Here is a 21,527-nt window from a genome sequence, read left to right as displayed (position 1 = left end):
TGTTCATCTCTAGACGCATGTTTCTGGATTTTATCCTTCATAATTAGAGATCAGAAACAAATTTTATTAAGGGTTGCTGAGAATGCTGCCACAGTCTTCTCCTGTCTTAATAAAAGATATGCACCTTTTATACTTCACATAGCACGAGTGCTCAAAAGTTTACCCTCTGTCTTCTGCTTTCAGGTGTTAGTAACATGCTCACATTCTTAGTTGAAGTGACTAGTCCTTACATAATTAAATACTGCCTATACAAGTGTTTTGGAGAGAGATATTTTTCCTCTGCTAATGGTTTCAATGTGGTATTAATATTCTTGGGCTAACTTCCTTGTTCAGGATTTTTTTTTCAACTATTGATGGCAGTTCAAATGTGAAGGAAGGTTAATTGAAAACTATATTCTGTTTTCCTACCCAATCGATTTCTTGAGACGTCATTGTTGATAAGCTCTCGGATGCATTCTAAGGGTAAGAGGAGCACTAAAACTACAGGGTTTAATAATTCTTGCCGAATGGCAAAGGGCGCCCTTATCGAAGCTATAAAAACCAAAGACAGATCCCTGATAAAAACAAATAGGGCTCTATATAGTGATAGTATAAAGCTAGCCAAAAAGAACTGGGAGCTTGAAAGATGGGATGTAATCAAATAGGCACTCACTAGCAGGGATATGAAGGCGTTTTGGATCCTAGTTCGTACAGATAGCTCCACAGAGAACTCACCTATTGAACTGAACATCGCTGCAGACGCCTGGAAATCTTATTTGCAATCGCTGTATTCCACACAGGAAACCTTGGAGCTTACTATGGGAACTTTATCAACCTTATAAGGTAATACCCCTGAAGATGTGAAAGGGTTCACTCTGACTGAAGTGTTGAGTGCTATTGGGAAGCTTCACCTTGGAAAGGCCCCCCTGGTTTAGATAAGATCCCTGGGGACTTATTTCAGGAACAGCCCAATATCTGGGGCCCCTATCTTTGGGTAATATTTAACACCATTTTAAATGGCATGAAAATTCTGGATACCTGGTTAGGGGCTGAAGTTTTTCCAGTATATAAGAAGGGCTCACCCCTCCAGCCCGCTAATTACAGGCCGATCAGCCTGATTGATGTCACTCAGAAGTTGTTTGCTAGAATTGTCCTGGAGCGTCTCCAGTCCTGGGTTGATGAGCAGGAAATCCTGAGTGCGTACCAGGCTGGTTTTCGTAAAAATATTTCCACTATTGACCAAATCTTCAGGCTTCAATTATTATATTGGAAGACTGTCAATAGAGGGTGGGAGCCTCTATTTTATTTTCATTGATCTTAAATCAGCCTTTGATTTGGTACCGTGAGATAAACTGTGGGTGGTTCTTGAGCAAATGGGCATGCCGCCCTACTTGCTGTCTTTGATTAAGCGCCTGCATACTGGAAATTTTGCCCGGGTGAGATACGGGAAATATGGTGAACTAACTCCCCGTTTCCAAGTAAAAAGAGGTGTAAGGCAGGGGTGTGTTCTGGCCCCTACACTGTTGTCTTTTTATTAATGCTCTGGTGGACCAATTAAATGAGGTAGCTAATAATGATGCCCCAAAGCTGGTCCGTGACAAGGTGCCAGCAATGATGTTTGCGGACGACACCGTGTTACTATCCAAGTCTCCCATGGGCATCCAAAGGATCCTTGACAGCTTCTCTTCATTTTGTAAAGACGGGGGGTTGGAGATCAACACATCAAAAACCAAGTATATGGTTTGTAACCCAAGCAAAACATCTTGCCCAAATCCCTCTCTAAATGGCACCCAGCTAGAGGGTAGCTGTCTTTGATTACCTTGGTGTTACGCTGACAAATATTTGGATGGGGCCCGCAGCAAGAAAAGGCAGGCTTAAGGCTAGTACAGATGTCTGGAGGTATTTCAGGAACTCATCATATAGACTGCTGGGCCACCTGGCCGAGATTTACAAGGTCCAAATCAGGATTGCTATAATGTATGGAGCAGAGATTTGGGGTCATCTCCCTGCAGGTGGATTGGCCAAATCTGAGAATAAGCTTATGAGCCAGCTCTTGGGTCTACGACTAAGTACCCCTCTCATCCCCCTTCGTATGAATCTTGGGATTAGACCCATAGAGGAGGATATGGGACTGCGACCCTTGACTTTCTGGTGTAGACTATGGGTGACCCCCGAACTAACAGTCTACCGTCTGGGACTCCCAGGGGTGGGAAAATTATCCTGGTTTGCACACATAAGAGAGATGTGCTTCAGATTAGGCCTGCCAAACCTATGGACCCACCCTGAGGAAGTGTCCCTGACAATATCGCGGATAGAACTAGTTAAAGCCTACAGACTGCTCAGACTGGCTGAAACTCAGGGGAGCACAAAACTAGGCTGCTTAACTTCTGACTTCCTTAATTTTAAAGACCAGTATCTATTTGAGTCTTTCCTTGATGTTGTTCAACCATCCATGGCAAGGAAGCTATATATACAGTTCAGATTGGGCTCCTTGCCGGTTCATGCATTTACAAACAAATGGTCAAAAGCTTCTCCCATTGGATTTCCTGCTTGTCAGCCAAGAAGAGTCGGTCATTCATGTTTTGTTTTCCTTTCCTGGCTATAATGCAGCCAGGAGGTACTGGCTCTTACCACTTTGCAGGAACTTGGGGGTATAGGCAGTGCCCTTAGAGTTTTGAGAACTGACACCCATCCTCCGATTGTTTTTGCAGTGTCCCGTTTCCTCAATTCTATGTGACTTAGGCGCGGTGAGTTTTTTTTTTTCTTTAACTCCCTCCCCCCCCCCCGCATATGTTGAACGCCCTTTTTGTATTTTATGTTTTAACACTATTGATTCATAAAATCGCTGTTTTTACTTCTTTTTTAATTTTAACATCTTAGTAACTGTTATGAAACCTGATCAATTCATCTGCATTCTGGTTATATTTTTAGGTCTCGGCTAGCGTAGGCTGCGTAGACGTACGCAGTCTTGCTGGCGAGATTTTGGGTAGATTTCACTAGCGGGGCTTAAGCCCCGCCCCTCTTTTCCATTGGCTGGCGTCACCGTTGATGCTAAACGGTGGCCAGCCATTGGAAAAGCGCTTCCAGTGACGTTCACTTTTCTCTTTTAGAGCCGTGCCAGTTGGACTGGCTCGCTTGACTCGCGTGTGTGGTAAAAGGTTTCTTATCTTTATGGGGCCATGTGTTTCAAACACATGGCCCCATAAAGACAAGAGACCACCGCCTGGAGCTTCATCTGCTGTAAGCTCCTACGTCACCGCAAGCCACGCTGGGATTGGCTCAGCGTCGCAGGTTGCCTAGCAGGCAGCAGAGTGGAGGGGGGGGGGGGGGGGGGCTTGTCTCTTGTTTTTATTGGTATACGTAAATATTTAGGAAATGCACTGGAAATATCTGTATATTTAATTTGTAGGTTTATCCTTTTTATAAGGTTTAGATTTAACATGACTTTTCTTTTTCAATTAGATTGTGCTGATCTCGTTTGTTCTTTGCTTTTATCTAATCCACCTTGCTGCTTGTTTACTTGTGCTCTACAGGCTCATGGGAGCTTGTTTGGCCTCTGACTGCTACTAAAAGCAGAAGGATTGTATCTTTCGGAGTCTTCGGCTCTCAGTTTGCATAGGATTGCTTTTTGCCTCATAAAGTGAGCGTTTTAGCAGTTCACTCAAAGCCATTTTAAAACCTCACATTATCACATACAGCGTGACTTTGATGTCGTCCACTCCGTATGTGCCAGCAGATACGAGAGCATGTAGCCTCATGGCTAGAGCGTGGGGAACCGGGTTCGAGTCTCGGCATCGACGCTCAACATCCTGTGATTCTGGGAAAATCACTTAATGTCCCTGTGCCTAACAAAAATGAATGTGTCTAAACAGGTGCTCGTGTAAAGCGCTCTCCTACACGACTTCTCGGGTCAAGTTCAAAAAAAGATAGAACAAAGTCTAGTTAAAATATTATGACCTCTGTACGTCATCGGTGTTCCCTGCATTAGCAGGGGCTGGCGATGGGCGGTATAACCTAGGAGAGCTTGGCTTGATGTTATACTGCACGGAAAAGCCGGAAACAACCGAAGGACCCTGCTATTTCTGTGGGGGCACCTCAGCCCCACGTCCCATGCAGGTATTCACTCCACACTGTGCACTGAAGCCTGCACGTGGCGTTAGGATCCATGGTGTGACTGCGGCCCTGTGTCTAATGAAGGTGATTAGTCCGTGTCCAAGAGGGCCTGCCGACTCCTGGGCACGGTGAGTGATGCTCCATGCCGGCGTACAGAGAGGTCATTAGCCGAGTGCCGGCTATCGATCCACCCAGAGAGGGAACGCAATGGGAGGAGAATTTTAACTCCTGCTGTAAACTGTGGCCATAACTCCGAGGGAAGGTGCTTTGTAAGGCACAAAATCGCTCCTCATTAACCCCTCCAAGAGCTCCTCGCCAGTGGCGCCCAACAGCAAAGGTCATCCGTTATTGATCCGGTCAGGCTTCCGGTGGCAGGGATCCACGGCGTTTCGGGGACCTGAACGTATGATCCACTGCTACAAGTGCAGAGTGATGAGCATGAAACAGGTCAGGTGGTACCCCCACCCGTGACCTATTTGGTCGGCAGACATCTGGGATAAATTTTGTGTCTTGCCTGCTGACAGTGCACATGTGCTGTTGTTGCAAGATCTCTTGTAAACAACAAACAGACTTAACAAGCATTGAAAATGCAATAGGTCTCGCCTTTGATTAAGTTAAAGCCGTGTGCTTTGCTAATGGTATTGTATAGCAAAGCTAATGGCTTTAACTTAATCAAAGGCGAGACCTATTGCATTTTTAATGCTTGTTTAATGTTTGTTGATATTTTTATCTATCAAATCCAGTGATGTATGTATTATACTTTCTGCTTTTTATGGTCTATAATGACCGAAATAAAGCATGGAAATTGATAAGCTCTCGGATATTCCGCTTATGATGTGCTTGTCCTCTTGACTAGTTTTAACAATGACAGCAAGTGCTGAGTTGTCTTGCCATGCTTCTAAACCGAACGCCTTTAACCCCTTCCCCGCTCATGACGGAACCGTTCCGTCATGAGCCACGGTTGCCGTGTGCTCATGACGGAATGGTTCCGTCATGCCACGACCGTTGGCGGCCGCTCTGCCCACGCGGCGCTGTTTCCCCGCCTGTGCGGGGGGACAACGCAACTGGGCGGAGTCATGACGGAACCGTTCCGTCATGAGCACAGCTCAACCGTGGCTCATGACGGAGCGGCTCCGTCATGAGCACAGCGCCACCGCGCTGCCCCCCGCACCCCCCCGCGCCGCGGCGGAATTCCCGCCGCGGCGAAGGGTTTAAGTGTCAGCACACAAAAGCCCCCATTGGCTTTGTCTGTATTATTCATAATATGGGTTTGGGTAAAAAAAAAAGTTTTACTTGTTGGAAACAAAGTTTTCTTTCTTTTTACTGTTTAGTGGAATTATCTTAAGAGTAATATCATTAGTCCTGATTTTAATAGCCATGACTGCCTTTTTGTAGCTTGTGCTTTTGAATTATTTGAAAGTGGAATGCTGGAGTGAACCTTTGCCTGATTTTTGTTATTTGTACCACCATAATGAAAGCAGAATAAATTGAGGTGTCATGTCTTTAAGGAAGCCGTTTGGGTGCTTTTTTAACACATTCCTTAGAAGCAAGGGTATTTTTCTTGGACTTCTCCTTAAGGTGCGTGAGTCTCGCGTGGAATAAAAACAAGCATTTGCAATGCAATAGGTCTCGCATTTGCGAGAGTTTAAGCTATTGGCATTGTAAGAGACAATTACTTTTATTTATCTGTTTTGATAATTAACACATAAATCAAAGGCATTGTCATTTACAATGCCAATAGCTCAAACTCTTGTAAATGTAAGACCTCAGCCGCCATTGTCCTGGGCTGCTTGGAAAATGAAAGCTCTTTGCAGGACAGCATGCCGTGCCAGCAGTACGTGAAACTCCTTAAAGAAAATAGTGCTTACAGACTAAATAAGAGAGCACTTGCTACAAAGTAAAAGGGCCAGTCCTTGTGTAAGGTTACAAATGAAGACCAGGTGGTACTAAGGAGGACTAACAAGTCTATTAACGAATCAGAAACCAGCATTTATGAAGGACAATGACACAAGCCAATGACTAACATGAACGGAGAGTAGGCGGGGCTTCAAGTCCATACTCTAATACAGCATGCCTCAACACATGCGCTGCCCAGCCTCGACCTAAAAAAATCTTTATTCGACTGGGCTTTGATGTTTTAGTCAAACAAATTAACATCTTGGTCTCCTTTCTTTGTCGCCGTTGAGACAAATTCTGCATAATTAGCATGTTTATAGGGGTTGTGCGAAAGTCTTATTATTTCCTTTAGCGTAATGAGGTGAAATTTCAGGCTTGAACTTTCGCAAGGCTGCGTAGTTTAGGCAATGTTTCACCTAAAAAGCACAACATGAAAGCCGGAATTTGCGCAACAGTGCACAGAGATAACTAAAGTTTTGCCCAGTCTTCTACCTATTAGACTTGATGCATGTTGTCAATAAGTTTGTACAGGATTGAGTGGTAATTTTTTTTAAACTGGAAGACCCCATACAACTTATGAGCTCATTTCTATAGGGTATTCCTATTTCTTGCAGAGGCCCTAATGTAATTTCTGGTTCGTCAAGTAAGTAGTTTCTCTGTTGTGCAAGGTCACAGAATATTAGTAGCGGTGTTAACTATAAGAGAAGTGTTTTTTAAATTGGGACTGGAGGGGGGTTACTTTCACATATAACAGCGTCCTAAACATGCAAAGTGAGTTCGAGGTTTAGGTTCAGGGTAGCGTTCGTCAACCAGTATAACTTTTAGTCAGAAAGTAAGCTGAGTCACGATTTCTGCAAGCTGCAGTATCCTTATTGCTATTCTGAATTAAGTGACTATGGATGATCCTTATTTGCTTATGGGAGCAGTCCATCGTTTGTGTCTAGACAGGAAATTAAGCCTGTAGTGTATGTTTGATGGTAGTCTAGACAGGGCTGAAAGCGACTTGGGTACTGGAAGCACAATTTAATTAGGAGAGATGTTATATGGAGTCCACCCAGAAGTCATAGAAACCCAATTCCTGATTTTTAGCCACCAATAGTGCTCTATTTAGACCATGCATTCCAAGGCGATTAGCTGATACTGTTTGACTACCAGCAGAGGAGACAGTGCAACTAATTGTGACAAACACCACAGAGTGTTCTGAACCTTGAAGCAGATATGGGGCAAACGACGAAATAACTTGGAAAGCATGGTGGTAGGTCTGTAGGATCTACTCCGATTTAGAGTGGAAGCAACCCAGGGATGTGTGATTTAAAGTACTTGTTTAGCGAAAAAGAAAAGTGAAGTGGTTGGAAAGATTTAGATAAGATGCTGGGCAGAAGATGAGGTGTAAGGATGATGAGCTGGGCTGAAGGGCAGAGCTTTGCGCTCAAATATCTTTCCTGGCCATTAAAGTCCAGGTAGGCAATGCTGCTCACGGAAAATCATTTATCCTTGATGCATTCCTTGATGGACACCCTGGGACTAGAGTTAAAGAAGAGGATGGGAGGATCGACCGTGTAGAAGCATGGCTATTCAGCACTCAACAGAGCCTTCAGAGAGAGGGGTTTCGGAGAGGCAGAGTACAGCTCCATGCTTACCTCATGGAACCCGTGCCCCGATTGCTCATGGTCTCCAGTGCCACAGCATTTTTACCCAATCTGTCTCTAGTCTGTGATGAGGCAGATAGAGTTGCAACAGTTATCTTTCAATCATTGAGACTTATTTAGGCAAACAGTGATGCCTGAAGTTGCAACAAATGTCCCCTGCTTTAATAATCGCATTGGTCTCTTGGAGGTGTCTGTCGACTCCACAGTAGAGTGCAAAGCTTTTGCCCACCTGCACGGATCTCTTATTTAAATGGTTTTCTGAAAGCTGGTTAGTAGTCATTAATACCTTTTATGGCAGCTACGTCAATGAGTCCCTTTTTTTCTGTCTTTTTGTTGAGCCAGATCGATGAATGTGTCCGTTAGCAAAGGGTTCTTTATGTTTTCGTAATTGCTGCCATATGTGATTATTGCCATTGTGTGATTGATTGGCTCATCAGTTCTCCCCTAAGACTCAGTGTTTCGTGAAGCCTTTTGAAAATAGTGGGAACGGCTCAAACCTTGTGGCTTGCGTGCTGCAATGGTTTTCAAAGTCTCTCCAGTATAACAGAAAAAAAGAGCAAAAACGTAAATGGGTTGTAATTAAAATAAAAGAGGTGTATTCTTAGTTTGTATAGCTTAGTGTGACTTGAGTATAGTTCAAGACGGAGAATAGAGCTCTAGTTCAAGTGATGTGCCTGTATATTCAGTTTGTTGTGAAGAACTCGGTCGTGCTGCAACTACTGCATTCTTTCATTGCAGTCGGCTTGTTGAGGTAATTCAAAGACTGGGATTTTCTGAAAGGAATACTATAGTTGCACTCCTACATTTGGGAATCAGATTATCTGTTCCGAAGTCCTGCCAGGTTTGCCTTTCTTTCAGGGAAACTTTGGCAGCATGTCATTGACATCATTAAGGAAAGTATCATGATTCGTAAATTTCCTTGTGCGGAGCAGGTAGAGTACAAATACTACTACTTAATAACATAATGGCAACCCCGAAATATGACCTGTAGTTCTTCAGACTGCTGACTGCAGTTATTGACTTTTTTTTCTTCAATTTATTTTTATTTCGGGATCATACAGACATCAGCATACATTTAACTTTTAACTTGCATTGTGCGCGGATGATATGAAAATTAGTCCCTGGGTTTGCAGTGCCCCAGAACAATCCGGAGCTAGGCCCACAATTAGCATTGTAAGGTACATTCAACGTTGCTGGTAGCGCTGCACAACCCTAATAAAAAAAAAAAACTGTTGTCAGTAATGAGTGTTACACAAAACATGAAACCAAAAAAACATTGCAGCGATTGGCAGATGTAACATATTATGGACATTCCTTAGTCATGAGACAGGCTCAAACAGAGTCCGCCCCCGCCCCCCCCCCCCCGGATTGACCCACAGCTCACTAAATAACATGTTGACGAGGCCATAACGCGGGGCAACTGGTCAGATCAGCAACCATCCGGTGGCGAAGACATGAGGGAGTTCTAAACATTAAAATAATGATTTCACGAGGAACCATCACCTCAACGGTGAAGGGACACGGGGGGGGGGGGGGGGGATACCCAGCCAGTTACTCAGCCTGCCCCACCACAATCTACAAGGCACATCTTGCCACTCAATATACACCTCCAATCCTTTCACCCCAGCTGGTAACAGACAATCGGTCTACGCATCAAGCACTGGCGTCTGTGACTGCAACCTTTCCAGCATGGGCCCCCCCAAGCCTCCAAATTACGGTCAGCATTTTCATGTGTACGGACTAAGCGTAGGCAGCAGCGCTCCTCAGCTACTCCCCAGCTACTCCCCAGTTGCACATGTCCGTTCTCCTTGTAGCCAGTCAAGGGGGTGCAGGCTGCGTCCAATGTATAGCAATGCCCGATTGCCCAAACTAGCCCCAACAGGGTACATATATGCTGCTTTTGGTTCCTTGATTTGGGGACCGGCAGAACCCCGAGAAGATGGTGCTTGACCTTTGCCTCGACACGGACTCCCTTAGCTTCCCGCAGTAGCTCCAAGACCCTTGACCAGTACATCTGGAGTCTGGTACAATCCCATGTCATGTGTACAAATGTCGCGGTCTCAGTGCCCCAATGGGGGCATGCTCACAAGTACGCCACGTTAAACCGTGCGGACCAGTGGGGGGGGGGGTCAAATATGTATGGTGCAAGAAGTGTAACTGCATGAGTTTAATGCGAGCACTTCTAGCCACCTGCCGGACCTGTGCAAACGCTCGCTGCCCCTCCCACTCTGTAATATACAACAGTATGTCCGTCAACCACCTGCCCTGGACCCGAGAGACAACTTTGCAATCCGCCATAATGGCCTTGCACAGGTGGGAAATCAAACCCCTTAAGGATCCCGGTTCAAGGATCACGATCTGCGATCTCTTTCCCAACCAGAGTTGCCAGCGGGAACATAACAGACTTCTGGTTATTAACATTCAACCTTTACAAGGCTCCAAACGCCGTTAAGACATCGAAGAGGGCAGGCATCGCTTCGTCATCCGCATACAGGGCCATGACCTGGGTAGGGCACTCCATATCAACACCCCAGCGGGCCATGTCATATCAGATCGCCAACCACTCCATCGCCAGTGCAAAAAGGAGCAGGGACAGCGGGCATCCCTGTCTCGTGCCCTGCTATTTAAAAATAATGTTGGAAATCACTCTACCACCACTAACCCGTGCCATCAGCTGACAGTATGGTAGCCAAACCCAGGAAAAAAATTCCTGACCGAGGCCCATTCTACCCAAAACCTCCCGTTGGTATTCCCATTGCAGAGTATTGAAGGCCTTTACAATATCTAAAGCTAGAGCAGCAGCCTGTATATTCATAGTCTCCATTGCGTATAGTACATAGGAGAACCTTCGCAGATTGGTAGGAGTCCCCCTACCTGGCCTAAATCCACACTGGTCCCCAAGGACCAAATGTGTCATCACCCTACCCAGTCTCATTGTTAGCACCTTAGCCAATATCTTGGTGTCGACACCCAGCGTGGACAAGGGCTGATGGGAGCTGGGCATATGAGGGTCCTTGTCTAGTTTGAAAAGCATTACAATCTGGGCCTCCCTCATAGGTGAAGGTAGAATCCCCACTCATTTGGCCTCCTGCAGGGTCTCTAGCAAACGAGGGAGCAGAAGATCTACAAAAGCCTGGAAATACTCTACAGGAAGGGCATGTGGGAGTGGAGATTTACCGTACGCCATATGTTGCACCGCCTCACGCATGTCTTAGTCATATTTCGTCACCTAAGCAGTCACTTTTGCCTTCAGTGAAGCGAGGAAGCTCAAGATAGTCTAGGAATCGTTCCATACGTCCTCTCTATACACTGTCACTAAGTGAGTCTGTAGTAAGGAATTTATGCCATTCTGCGTGGGCACAGGGCACCCGCCCGCCCTCTTGAGTGCTAATATGATTGGGGGGGTGGGGGTGTGTGCTCACGCTTAAGTAACCATGCCAATAACCGTCTCGATTTGACTCCATCACGGTGGAACAAGAGACTATATTCGCAGGATGCTTGCTTCCGGTTCAGGGAAGACCTGGCTTGGCAGTTCGGGCTAAACTGTTCCCATGAGGCACAGGGTCAAGACTGATTTGCATATAGCTGGTTCTGAACTGAGGTGGCGAAGTGAGCTGAAACGATGTGATGGATTCAACCCAGATCTGTGACTGGGGGTGAGTGTCTGAAAAGTTTCAGTGCTCGGTCCGTCATCTTGTGTTTGCGATATTCCCGGTGGACCAGGCAGTCAGACCTGTCCCATACGTCCCCCACTTTGCATTGGGCACGCAGTAGTGCCTCTCTCCGCGCCTCCTTTACTGGTTTCTCGCCATGCAGTCTAGTCAAGGCATCCTCCCCTGTAGAGAGATCCCTCTCCTGGTGCTTCCTCATACCACCCACCTTGGAACAGCACTCTCCAGCTGTTACCACCTTCAGTGCCTCCCATTCCGTCCTTCTTCTAGCAGTGGACTGCCCGTTATTGTCAACCACTAGTCTCCTCTCTAGGCTCCCCCAGAACACGTCTTTCAGAGCCTCAGGCGCCAAATGGGGGGGACCCGTGGCCGGCCACATCCTACCCCCCCATTCCAGTAGTACGTGGGCACGATAGTATCTGCAGCACCGCCGAGGCAGCCCCCCTCAGAGTAGGAACCGGCCTAGCCTACTAAAGACTGTGTGTGCAGGGATATAACCAGTGTAGCCTGCTCCCCTGGATCTGTCATGCGCCATATGTCCACACAGCCCAAGTGATCCATTACCCCTCAGAGAGCAGCAGACCTGATGGGTTAGTGTTTGCCCTCAGGGATGTCTGTCCAACGCGCCGTCCAAGACACATTTAAAGTCCCCAGTATAGGGGTCCCAATATATGGTAGTAAGTGGGCTCCAAGTCAAGGTAGAATTCACCTCTCATACATTTGGGGTGTAAACATTCAGCAGGCAGACTTCTGTACCTTCCAACTCACCATGCACCAAAACATACCTCCCCTCTATGTCCACCTCGCAACTAAGGACCAGTGTGGCCACCCAGATCACCACTCCCTGGGCATAGGTGGAGTAAGTAGCAGAGAACATCTGACCTCTCTATTTCTTGTGGAGCTTTTGAGTCTCTGAATCTGATAAATACGTTTCCTGCAGCAAAGCTACATGGATCCTGTGTCTGCGGAGGAAAGTTTGCACCCTGTACCTTTTTACAATGGAGTTAAGCCCACATACATTCCATGTTATCAATTTAAACTGAGCCATCTATCAATCCGTGACTTTGTAAAATCCCATCACGGGCGCCCTGCCAATGCTGCCACCAAATGCTTCTATGAGAATAAACAATTTCTCCCCCCCCCCCCCCCCCCCCACATCCGGTTAAAAACTGCAAGAACAAGACGTGCCTCCCCAATCACATTCCAACCCCCTACCCTGAACAAAAAGACCTGCCAAGAATCAACCAATGTTTGCAAACAACCCATGCCCCCTTACAATGAGGGAAATTTCGCAGATCCAAATGCAAGATCAGTGCTCACCACTCGCACAACAATAAGTTTGACCTTTTGCGCCACACTACAGTCAACCAACAGATATTACTGTGCTAGGCTGAGGAAGTGTCCTGATCGCCACATACATCGGTGAACTGCAGGAACACCACCCCCTTCCCAACCTTTGGCCATGGCACACACATAGTCGCACTCACTCAACAACCTCAGACACACAAAAGCTCACAGCTAGGGAAGGGGAAGGGGGAACCCAGCCCACGAACATGCTATTCCAGCACACATCCCACGTAAAATGAAGAAAAGATCAGCAAGTTGCCCTTCAAACGCTCACATTGCACAAGCAGTTATACTCTCCCTCCCACGTTTATCAACTTAAAGGTTCCCCCACAGCGGAGCTCCCCAAGAATGACACATTCACAGCAGCCCGGCAATAGTTCAAAGAACTGATGTCTGTGGGTTTCTTCTATATCGCATCACCCATGCTGGTATCCAAATTCGAAGCTGTTAACACCTCCACCAGTGCTGTAGCTTCACGTTCCATCTGCAGTAGCGCTGGACTGATTCGAGGCAGCTGTCCACCCTCCTTGTCAGAGTCCAACCGCTCCAAGTCCAGGGAACAGTCCTGCAGCACTACCAACCGCTGAGAGGAACGGGATGCCTGCCCACTTTGCCTTCCACGCCTGCTCTCCCTTCGAGCTCGGTGTCTTCTGAGTTTGGCCCGTTTGCGCCTCTCAGTCTGGTATCGACACACTCCCCTCTCCTCCAGCCAGTATCATGCGGCCTTGGGAGCGGAAAAGAAATGTGTGCGTCCTTCATGGCTGACTTTTAATTTGGCAAGGTGAAGCAACATGTATTGTAACTGCATTGCTCTTAGTTTGTGTTTCACACCGCCCAAGGAAATCCTCTGTTGTACCAGACGCGTATATTTGGGAAAGATATGAATGGTATCATTTTCAAGGACAGGATCATCTACCCACCTAGCCTCTCGGAGAATGCAGTCTCGGTCTCTGTAGTTCAGGACCTTGGTGATAAGCATGTTAGGGGCAGTGCCGGCCGGGGTAGCTGGCTCCAAAGCCAGTTCTATCACAAAAAGAGGGGATAGCGAGCCTGTCGAGTGTGGTTTTAATCCAGTTTCAAGGAACAGTTCAAGGGTTCTCCCCTCAGCTTCCTCTAAGAAGCCAGCAAACCTCAGATTGCATCTTCACGAGCTGCCATTCACATCTTGCCCCTGGGTTCAAGTGCTGCAGTTTTTGCAGAGAGGTCCGTGAGGGTCGACCAGTGTAGAAAGCTCAGCCTTCAATTTAGAGACATTCTGTTAGGTAGCCAGGGACCTCTCCACCACTACGCGGAGGCACCCCCTCAGCAGGCCCACATCCAAAGACGGTATTGATCTTGGCCTGCTCCCTCGCGCTGGAGGCTTCAATAGCAGCAAGTATGTGGGCCCAGGTGGGGTCAGTGTGTGCACTCCGCAGCATGGGGGGGGATTCCTGCGGTGAGTCTTGACTGCCGCGCACCACCCTGGGCTGTGCACTGGTCCACTTTGGGCTGCTGCGTTCCTCTCTCCTGCTTTATCTTTCCCCATGGTTGCTCCCTCCAAAGCTAGGAACTGGGCACGACTCGACCCGGGTCCCTCCCTAACTCAGTAGCAATCCCTGCATCACTGGGCCAGGGCAGCGTGGGGGCGAGTCCCCAGAGCTGCATGGCAACCAGGGGGTCAGAGTTGGCATAGTCTCTTACAGCGGCTCTCCAGACAGACTGAGGAGCTGCTGCAGTCAACAAGCCACCACACCTAGCGCCCAAGGGCTCTCTGCTCCGATCTGGGCTCCGTACACCACCACTAGCAAGAGCACCGTCCCAATCCTTTTGTTTTTGTTTCATTCGTAAACTACCTTTACTGTCCCTCACCAGCCAGGTCCTGAGCTGTTGGGCAGTGGTATTCCATAGCCACCGCCTGAACCAGGATTCTCCCAAACTCCAAATGTGGGCTATGCGGGCAGGTACAGGCTGTGTTGTGCCTCCGCTCTGCTCTCCCAGTGGGCGGCCCAGGTCTGCGCTTCCTCGATGCGGGCCCAGCCCTAATATTGCACTTCACCGCAAACGCCTTGATATAGCCCCAGGTCACAGGTGCCCGACATGGGCAACGTGATCTATTGTGCAACATCGGTCTCGGGCAGGCCCAGACCCTCCAGTATCAAGTGCCCGCCCGGGCCAGTCGCGTTCTTAACTAGACTGGTTCCCGGTATGGCGGTCATCCATGTGTGGGGCTGCTGCTCTGCCTTCCTAGCTGTCAGCCCCTCAGATTCCCCACCACACTCACCCACCCGGGACGCAAGGATCCAGTGCCCAGGAATCCGCGATTGCAGCCAGCTGCTGCTAGGCCCCAGTCACACAGCACCAGCAGAAGGCGGTCTGTAACTCTAGGTCGCGGCCTCCGGTGATTTCGGGGCTCACCACACCCGCAACTATCTAATAGAATTCCAGCGGGGTGGCAAGAGAACTAAGAATTATGAGCAGGCCCGCACAGAGCTCCCTAAAGTGCGGCCGCCATCTTGGCCATGCCCCAGATATTGACTTTGAGGTGGTGGTGGTACAAATACAATAAATAAAATTTAAGTAGCATTTGGGATATATTGAAAGCGAGAACACAAAGTTGTCAAATACATACAGTACAAAAGGTTCATAACTGGAAATCGCACCAGTTTTCACTGTATTCACCGACCAAACCATTGTATTCCCACCCACAGATCTTAGTGTTTGCGGGAGCATCACCTAGCCTTATAAACAGTCTCTTCCTGCTTCATACACCATTCCATTGCTATTCTGTCTTTAGGGGGGTGGTGGGTCTTCCATTTGTGTGAAATGTCTTTTAGGTATGTGTGTGGCAATCCCAACAAGGTTGCGCTCCACTTGACTTCCTGCCGGGTAGTCTAAGTTGCAAATTAAAACGGATACAGTACATCCAAATAAATGACTGATAGGACCATGTCTGTGCACCAGCCATCGATTAGCTGCTTGGTGGGTCTGCACTTGACTACCTTGATGGACTGATGTGCATGGTGCAGAAGCGCCAAGCCAGGCTTTTCCAACCAGAACCTCGTGAGCTACCCATTGTATCCAAGTGTAACTCTCCTGTGTGCAGCTCGGCCTTCATTAGAAGATTTTGTTTAGTTGAAATATTATATTTATGCCAAAGTTGAACAGCATGTAATCGAGGCGAATGTGTGCATCTTCAGATCAGTTTGATTTTGAAGACAAATAGTTGAATTTCCAAAATATATTTAACACTGACATTTTAGTGATCACTCATGTAGCATTTTGCAACTTATTACTTGTATTACCATGGTGCCAGGTGCATTGCAGTTATGGCTGTTGTGTTGCCGGCGTAGAGGCCTTCAGTATGGACAATGCCCTTGTAGGTTTCGCCTGCGCAAGCCCGTGTGCCCTCGCTTGAGTTCTGTAATGGGCTTGTAACCAGCCCATTACTTGGCATTCATTTGTAGCGTTGTCACTATTCTTTGTTGTTTTCTAATTGGACAGCACTTGCCATGCGTCACTTTCTTTGCTATCTGTGGTGCATGGACCAAGCACAGATTAAATGCATTCAATTAGTGTCTCTCCGCCGGCCATCTGCTGCTTGCGCTGTAATCCAGATACAATTCCTTTAAAAAAAAAGTTTTTTTTTTTTTTTTAAAACCTTTCCCCACCCTTCCTGGTTTTTCTCCCGCCTCCCACACATCTGTTTCTTCTCTCTCCTAACACACTCCCTCCTGTCAGTGTTTATTTTCCCCCTCCCAGAAGTAAAAATAAAAAAATGCTATTAACAGCTGGCTCTGGCCTCTTCATAGTGCATTTTTGTTTTTTCGCTGTCCCATTACCACCTTACCCTTGCTCTCCCCCACCTGCTGCCCGTTACTCACCGCCACCCAATTCCTGAAGAAGATGGCTTGCCCATAGGCAAAACATATTGGCTTTGCCAGTGCTTGTTTGCATTACTGCTGGTAAACATGCATAGGGTGGCAACTAATGTAATTTTTTCCAATCTGGTCACAATTATAACTAACAATATGATTAGCTAGGGACATAAGTCACTCTTATTATAGAAAAGGTTGGAGACCCCTAGGCTAAACAGTCTGGGACATTGGACGGGCGAAGTCACAGCTTAAGCCTAAGTTTTGGATCTTGAGACCTCTCTAGTGCTTCAGGCTTGTGGAGCTTTAGTCTTATTTTGTGCTTTTTCTTTTCAGTTAACTGTAAATGTTTTCTTTAGTAACTTTTGTGCCAAGGTTCTGGATCAACCCGTTGTAACCTCTACATTTAGTATAGCTTCATGAGTTCAGGCTTTTTCCTATCAGTCATTGTCCACTCATTTTTATCAGAACTGTTTTCTATTACTTTCCCATAGCCATCACACTATGCTTTTGCTTACATTGTCAAATACTTGAGCTTCCACCGCTCTTCAGAAAATATAACATTACGGTACTGTCAGATTTATATCTCTTCAGACACGAGTGGAGACTGACTAGGAGAGGGAGAGGCGAATCATTTGTAGAACATTTGGTCACCTATCAGGTTTCCTAATGTTTAATCAAGTAAGCTGCAGTGCCTCTTGAGAACAATCTGTTTTTCCCCCTTAAGGGTTCTACAAAAGCTTGCATGATAAATACTGAGATTGATACGTACATAAAGACTGTGAAAAATAGTAGGGGGTAAGACCAAAAATGTTCGTGTTTAATTAGCCATTGGCACCTAAGAACCTTATGCTGACAGGCTGTAAAAAAGGAGAGATTAAAACAACTCTGTGCGTGTCCAAGCCCAGATGGAATGTTGAGTTCTTTGTAACGTGGAGACAGGAAAGAAAGCATTAAGGAAGACTCTGGTAAAGTACTTTCCTGTAGTCTGTGAGCCTACAGGGGTTCAGTGACTGCTGAGGTTCTGCAAGATGCGATCAGACATGGTTGAATTCTACTCCAAGATTTCAGTTGGTAAAAGTCGGATGAATAACTATAGCAGGATTATGGTATCCCGTTTAAAGCTAAAGTTTTTGATTTGATTTTGGGTAATTTATCATGTCCTGCTGCCAATCCTATTCCAGGTGTTAATCATCCCCTTAGTGTCTTGGGGAGGGTGTTGATGTTGTCGGTATAATGCAGGAATGAAAAGTGGGCCAGTAGTTTCAAATAGATGCGAGCCACTGAAAGTATGTTTTGTGTTAGAGGGCAGCTGTGAAGCATTCTGCCCAAAATAACCTAGCTAAAGTTTGGACTATACCACACATTCCTCAGTTGGAGATGTTTTGGCATGTTGGTGGTTGGCATTCTCAAAAGCCACCATTTGGCCACAGATGGAACTCTTAGTCACCTTTTTTAATTTCCATGCAAAGGAACTGCTTGAAAAGGCCGCCTTTATGGAGAGGGTAGGAGGGTATTTGATGGAGTAGGTGTGTTGGCCCTTGGGTTCCATAATGTGAGTTTTAAGCTTGCAATGGGGGGGTGAGAGGGACAAAAGCGAGTGCAAGTGGTAGGGGATCTCTTCGGTGAGTAAAAGAGATAAAGGTCTCAGTCTTTATAACGACATCGCATTAAGGGAGTAGTGGTCAGGATATTTATTATAATATGGCCTTACGCGCCTTACGGGAATATAGGATCTGGGGACTGACTGGTCATTGATTGTGCTCTGGTGTGTATGACTAAAATATAAGAAATTCCAATATGGCCGTTTTCTTGTCTCGCGAGGGAGTGAATAGTCCTATTACTCTTTCCATGCCTCCAGTCTAACTAGGCCAATTCCTCTGTAAATGCATACAAACTTCGTCTAGGCCTCTTTCTGTTTTTGTGGGGGGTGGATCTGGCTCGGTCCTTTGAATCTGGTTATGCTGTGATTGTTAGTCCTCTGTCTTTGTCCATGTGGATGGGTTAGATGGGTAGTCCTTCATTTGTTTTGCTTAACCCAATTGCCATTTTGCATTTAGCCTGTTCGGGCATATCATGATGTGACTTGCGGTGTTAAGTATATGTCCCTGCCGCCACTGAGCAGCTGGGAAAAAATGCGAGGGCTTAATCCCTATGTATGGTCTCTGAACACCCAGCAAAAGAGAATATCTTTGTTGAGCATGGGGCTGCCCGACTAAACAAATAAGCCCGCTCCCTGTTACTGCATCAAGCTGAATGTGCCTATGAACCTGCTCAGGGATTTGCACATGACGATCGTGCTGTGGGGGGGGGAGGGAGCCAGGGGGCACATGAGCCAGTGTATGCCCCTAATTGTTGCAACAGAAGGTTAGCGAGCGTGGGCGGTACCTGATGAGAGCCGATCCGGTGCAGCTCTGATGCACTGTCAGGACTTCTCGCTCAGACCTCCCAGCTCTCCGCCATTCATCCTCACAGCCCGATGAGGTGCCGTCCCTCTCTACACCAAGTGCTGGCAGGGCGCTTGTGCGCCTCGGTGCGATGCAGGCGGGGGCAGCGGAGACCAGCTCACGGGACGCTCACGCTATCTCCCGGGCAAGTACAAGGCGCTCCCGCGACTGGGTGCACCGTCGGCTCCCGAGGCTCTCTCACTCTGGGGGCAGTGGGGAGTCGATCCTCTAGTCTATAACGTGCCCGGTGCTCCGTCTATCTTTCCTCAAGCCTGTCTCAACAACATCACGGTCCACTGCTTTTCCGGCGAGTGCGCGAAGGGCGCCTCTGCCCCTGGGTCCAACTCTTGTTGTCCGGAGCTTCCGACCCGGTATCTTCTCGGTGAGTGCGTCCTCCCTTCACCCTCCGTGGTGCAACGGAAGCGCTCGCATCCAAGCGGAATTACTGTAATTGATCACGGGAACCGAGGTGCATGTAACAAAGTCGTGCGCATGCGCCGTAGGCACAGCCTTTGCCTGAGAGAGTGCCATTAGTCCGCCAATAATTTTGTTACGCGTGCCCTGTTAACGCAGTCATTTGACGGGGAAACAGCTGATGGAAGAAATCTTAAAAGTGACAAAAGGACAATTTGATAAAACAGCCGATCGGAGGTTGCGGTGAGGGGGGTCGGCAGCGGCGGGGTGTGTGCGCGCGCGTGTGTCTGTGTGAGCGCGCGTCTGCGCAAGCGCGTCTCAGAAGCGCGTCCACAGACCCCGATCGCTGCGCGTGCCCCGGTCTGTCTCCCTTGAGAGGCATCATGGCAACAATAGTTCTCGTTGGCGGCAGCGCTTCGCGCTGCAACGCCAGCGAGACCTAAAAACACAAATATGTACTGAAATCCAGTCTGAGCCACCCTGTGGACATTGTCAATGCCTAATTAGCTGAAGCCTAAACTAAGTGATTGTCAATGTGCAGTCCGCGGAAGTGTTGAATTTACTGCCAGCAACTTCCATGATACAAGCACTAAGGTAATAGTCAGAAATTGCAAGAAGTTCTAAAGTTCCTGAAGAAGATAGATCCAAGCAAGGAGCTTTTTTTATCCTGCGGGTAAGGTATGGTGGGGAGGGAGGGTTGTCAAATAGTAATGCTGTTTGAAGCCCTTTTGCGCAGGAGACGATGAAGCTGGATGTGCCCATTAGCTGTCCCATAAGTAGTGGTTTGATGCACTTTCTGCTGGCCTGTGGTATGCCCATTGGACGTATCCTAGGACCGGTTTCCTGGTGAAACTCTGAAACCGGTCCTAGGATGCTTGTTTCTGGTCCAGGGAGGACCTGGCTTGGCAGTTTGGGCTGGTTTGTTCCCATGAGGCACAGGGTCAAGACTGATTTGCATATGGCCAGGTCTAAACTGGGGTGGCATGGTGAGCAAAAGAATGATGGATTTAACCCAGATCTCTTGACTGGGGGTGAATGTTTCGATTTGTTCTGCATTCCGTCCATCAATTGAGTCTCTCTTGTGTTTATTATAGCTGCAGCCTAATTCTTCTCAGTTGACATTTCATTGCATTGTCGTTTGGATCAATTGGATAGTAGTTTTATGATGTGATGAGCCTTGCGCTTCAGTCTGAGTTACTACTGTAAGATTTTTCCCCTTGGCCTTCAGTGCTCTAATGTGAGGGCATTTTAAACATCCTAGTTTCGCATCGGAGCCCTCCGTGATTGGTCTACTGGACAAGCATTTGATCCTTTATTTGTGGGGTGTCGTACCATCACATTGCCAACCATTACAGCATGTAAGCAACTTGACATTACGTTTTATTTTTTTTAATACTTTCCTACCTTCATTTCTACAACTGAGTTTAGTAAGTCTTAAAGTTCCAGTGCTTGCCTGTTTGACATAATTGCCCTGTTGGAAGTAAATGATTTTTTTATGTGAATGGCATTTCATTAACAATTGTCATTGTGCTGACATGAATCAGTTTGTGGCTGTGCATAGAGTAGATAAAATGTACACGCTTCCTTTATTTATTGGCTTTATGTAGCACAAACGCGACCAAAATTGGGGCTGGAGGGCATTACACAAGGACATTTGCAACATACAAGTACAGCTACGGTTCAGGAATGGGGCATTATGTTCACTGTAGGTAGGTTTCAGGAAGAAGTATTGTGTTCAGTTAAGAATGTCAGTTTGTGTGGTCATTTCTCAGCCAACAAACTGGCCGAAAATTCATAAGCTGAAGGCGTCCAGGCTTAGTTTGCCACTTAGCTAGGTGGTAGTCACTTCTCACCGTGGAGTCTCCACCAGTCCTAACCAGAGTCCGCTCCAAGACATCAGCATAGATCAAGTAGTCACATCCCTAACCTCAACAGACTGAGGCTGACTCATTGACTATATTTAAGTCTATTACCATTCTTGTTAAACTGAGGTAGAATTATATTAGTAGATGTAATATAGCCCCCACCATTGTGATTTATAGATATCTAGCTTCATTATGTAGGGTGGCAGGCTGGCTGCCCTTTCGTGGTATCCCAACATGGCCACCACCTCCTGTACGTCCTGTGGTCTCCCACAAGAGCCCTGACCATATCTAGCAC

General features: G+C 47.1%; 1 protein-coding gene across 3 annotated transcripts in view; it reads left to right on the top strand.

The window, feature by feature from the left end:
• The window catches only part of CAPZB (capping actin protein of muscle Z-line subunit beta), a 246,204-nt gene that overhangs the window by 17,502 nt on the left and 207,175 nt on the right, over positions 1 to 21,527 (top strand). The gene's annotated exons all lie outside the window — the stretch shown is intronic.

Source organism: Triturus cristatus, chromosome 1_2, assembly GCF_964204655.1.
Source record: "Triturus cristatus chromosome 1_2, aTriCri1.1, whole genome shotgun sequence".
Lineage (NCBI taxonomy): Eukaryota > Metazoa > Chordata > Amphibia > Caudata > Salamandridae > Triturus > Triturus cristatus.
This window is presented reverse-complemented; position numbering and strand designations above follow the sequence as displayed.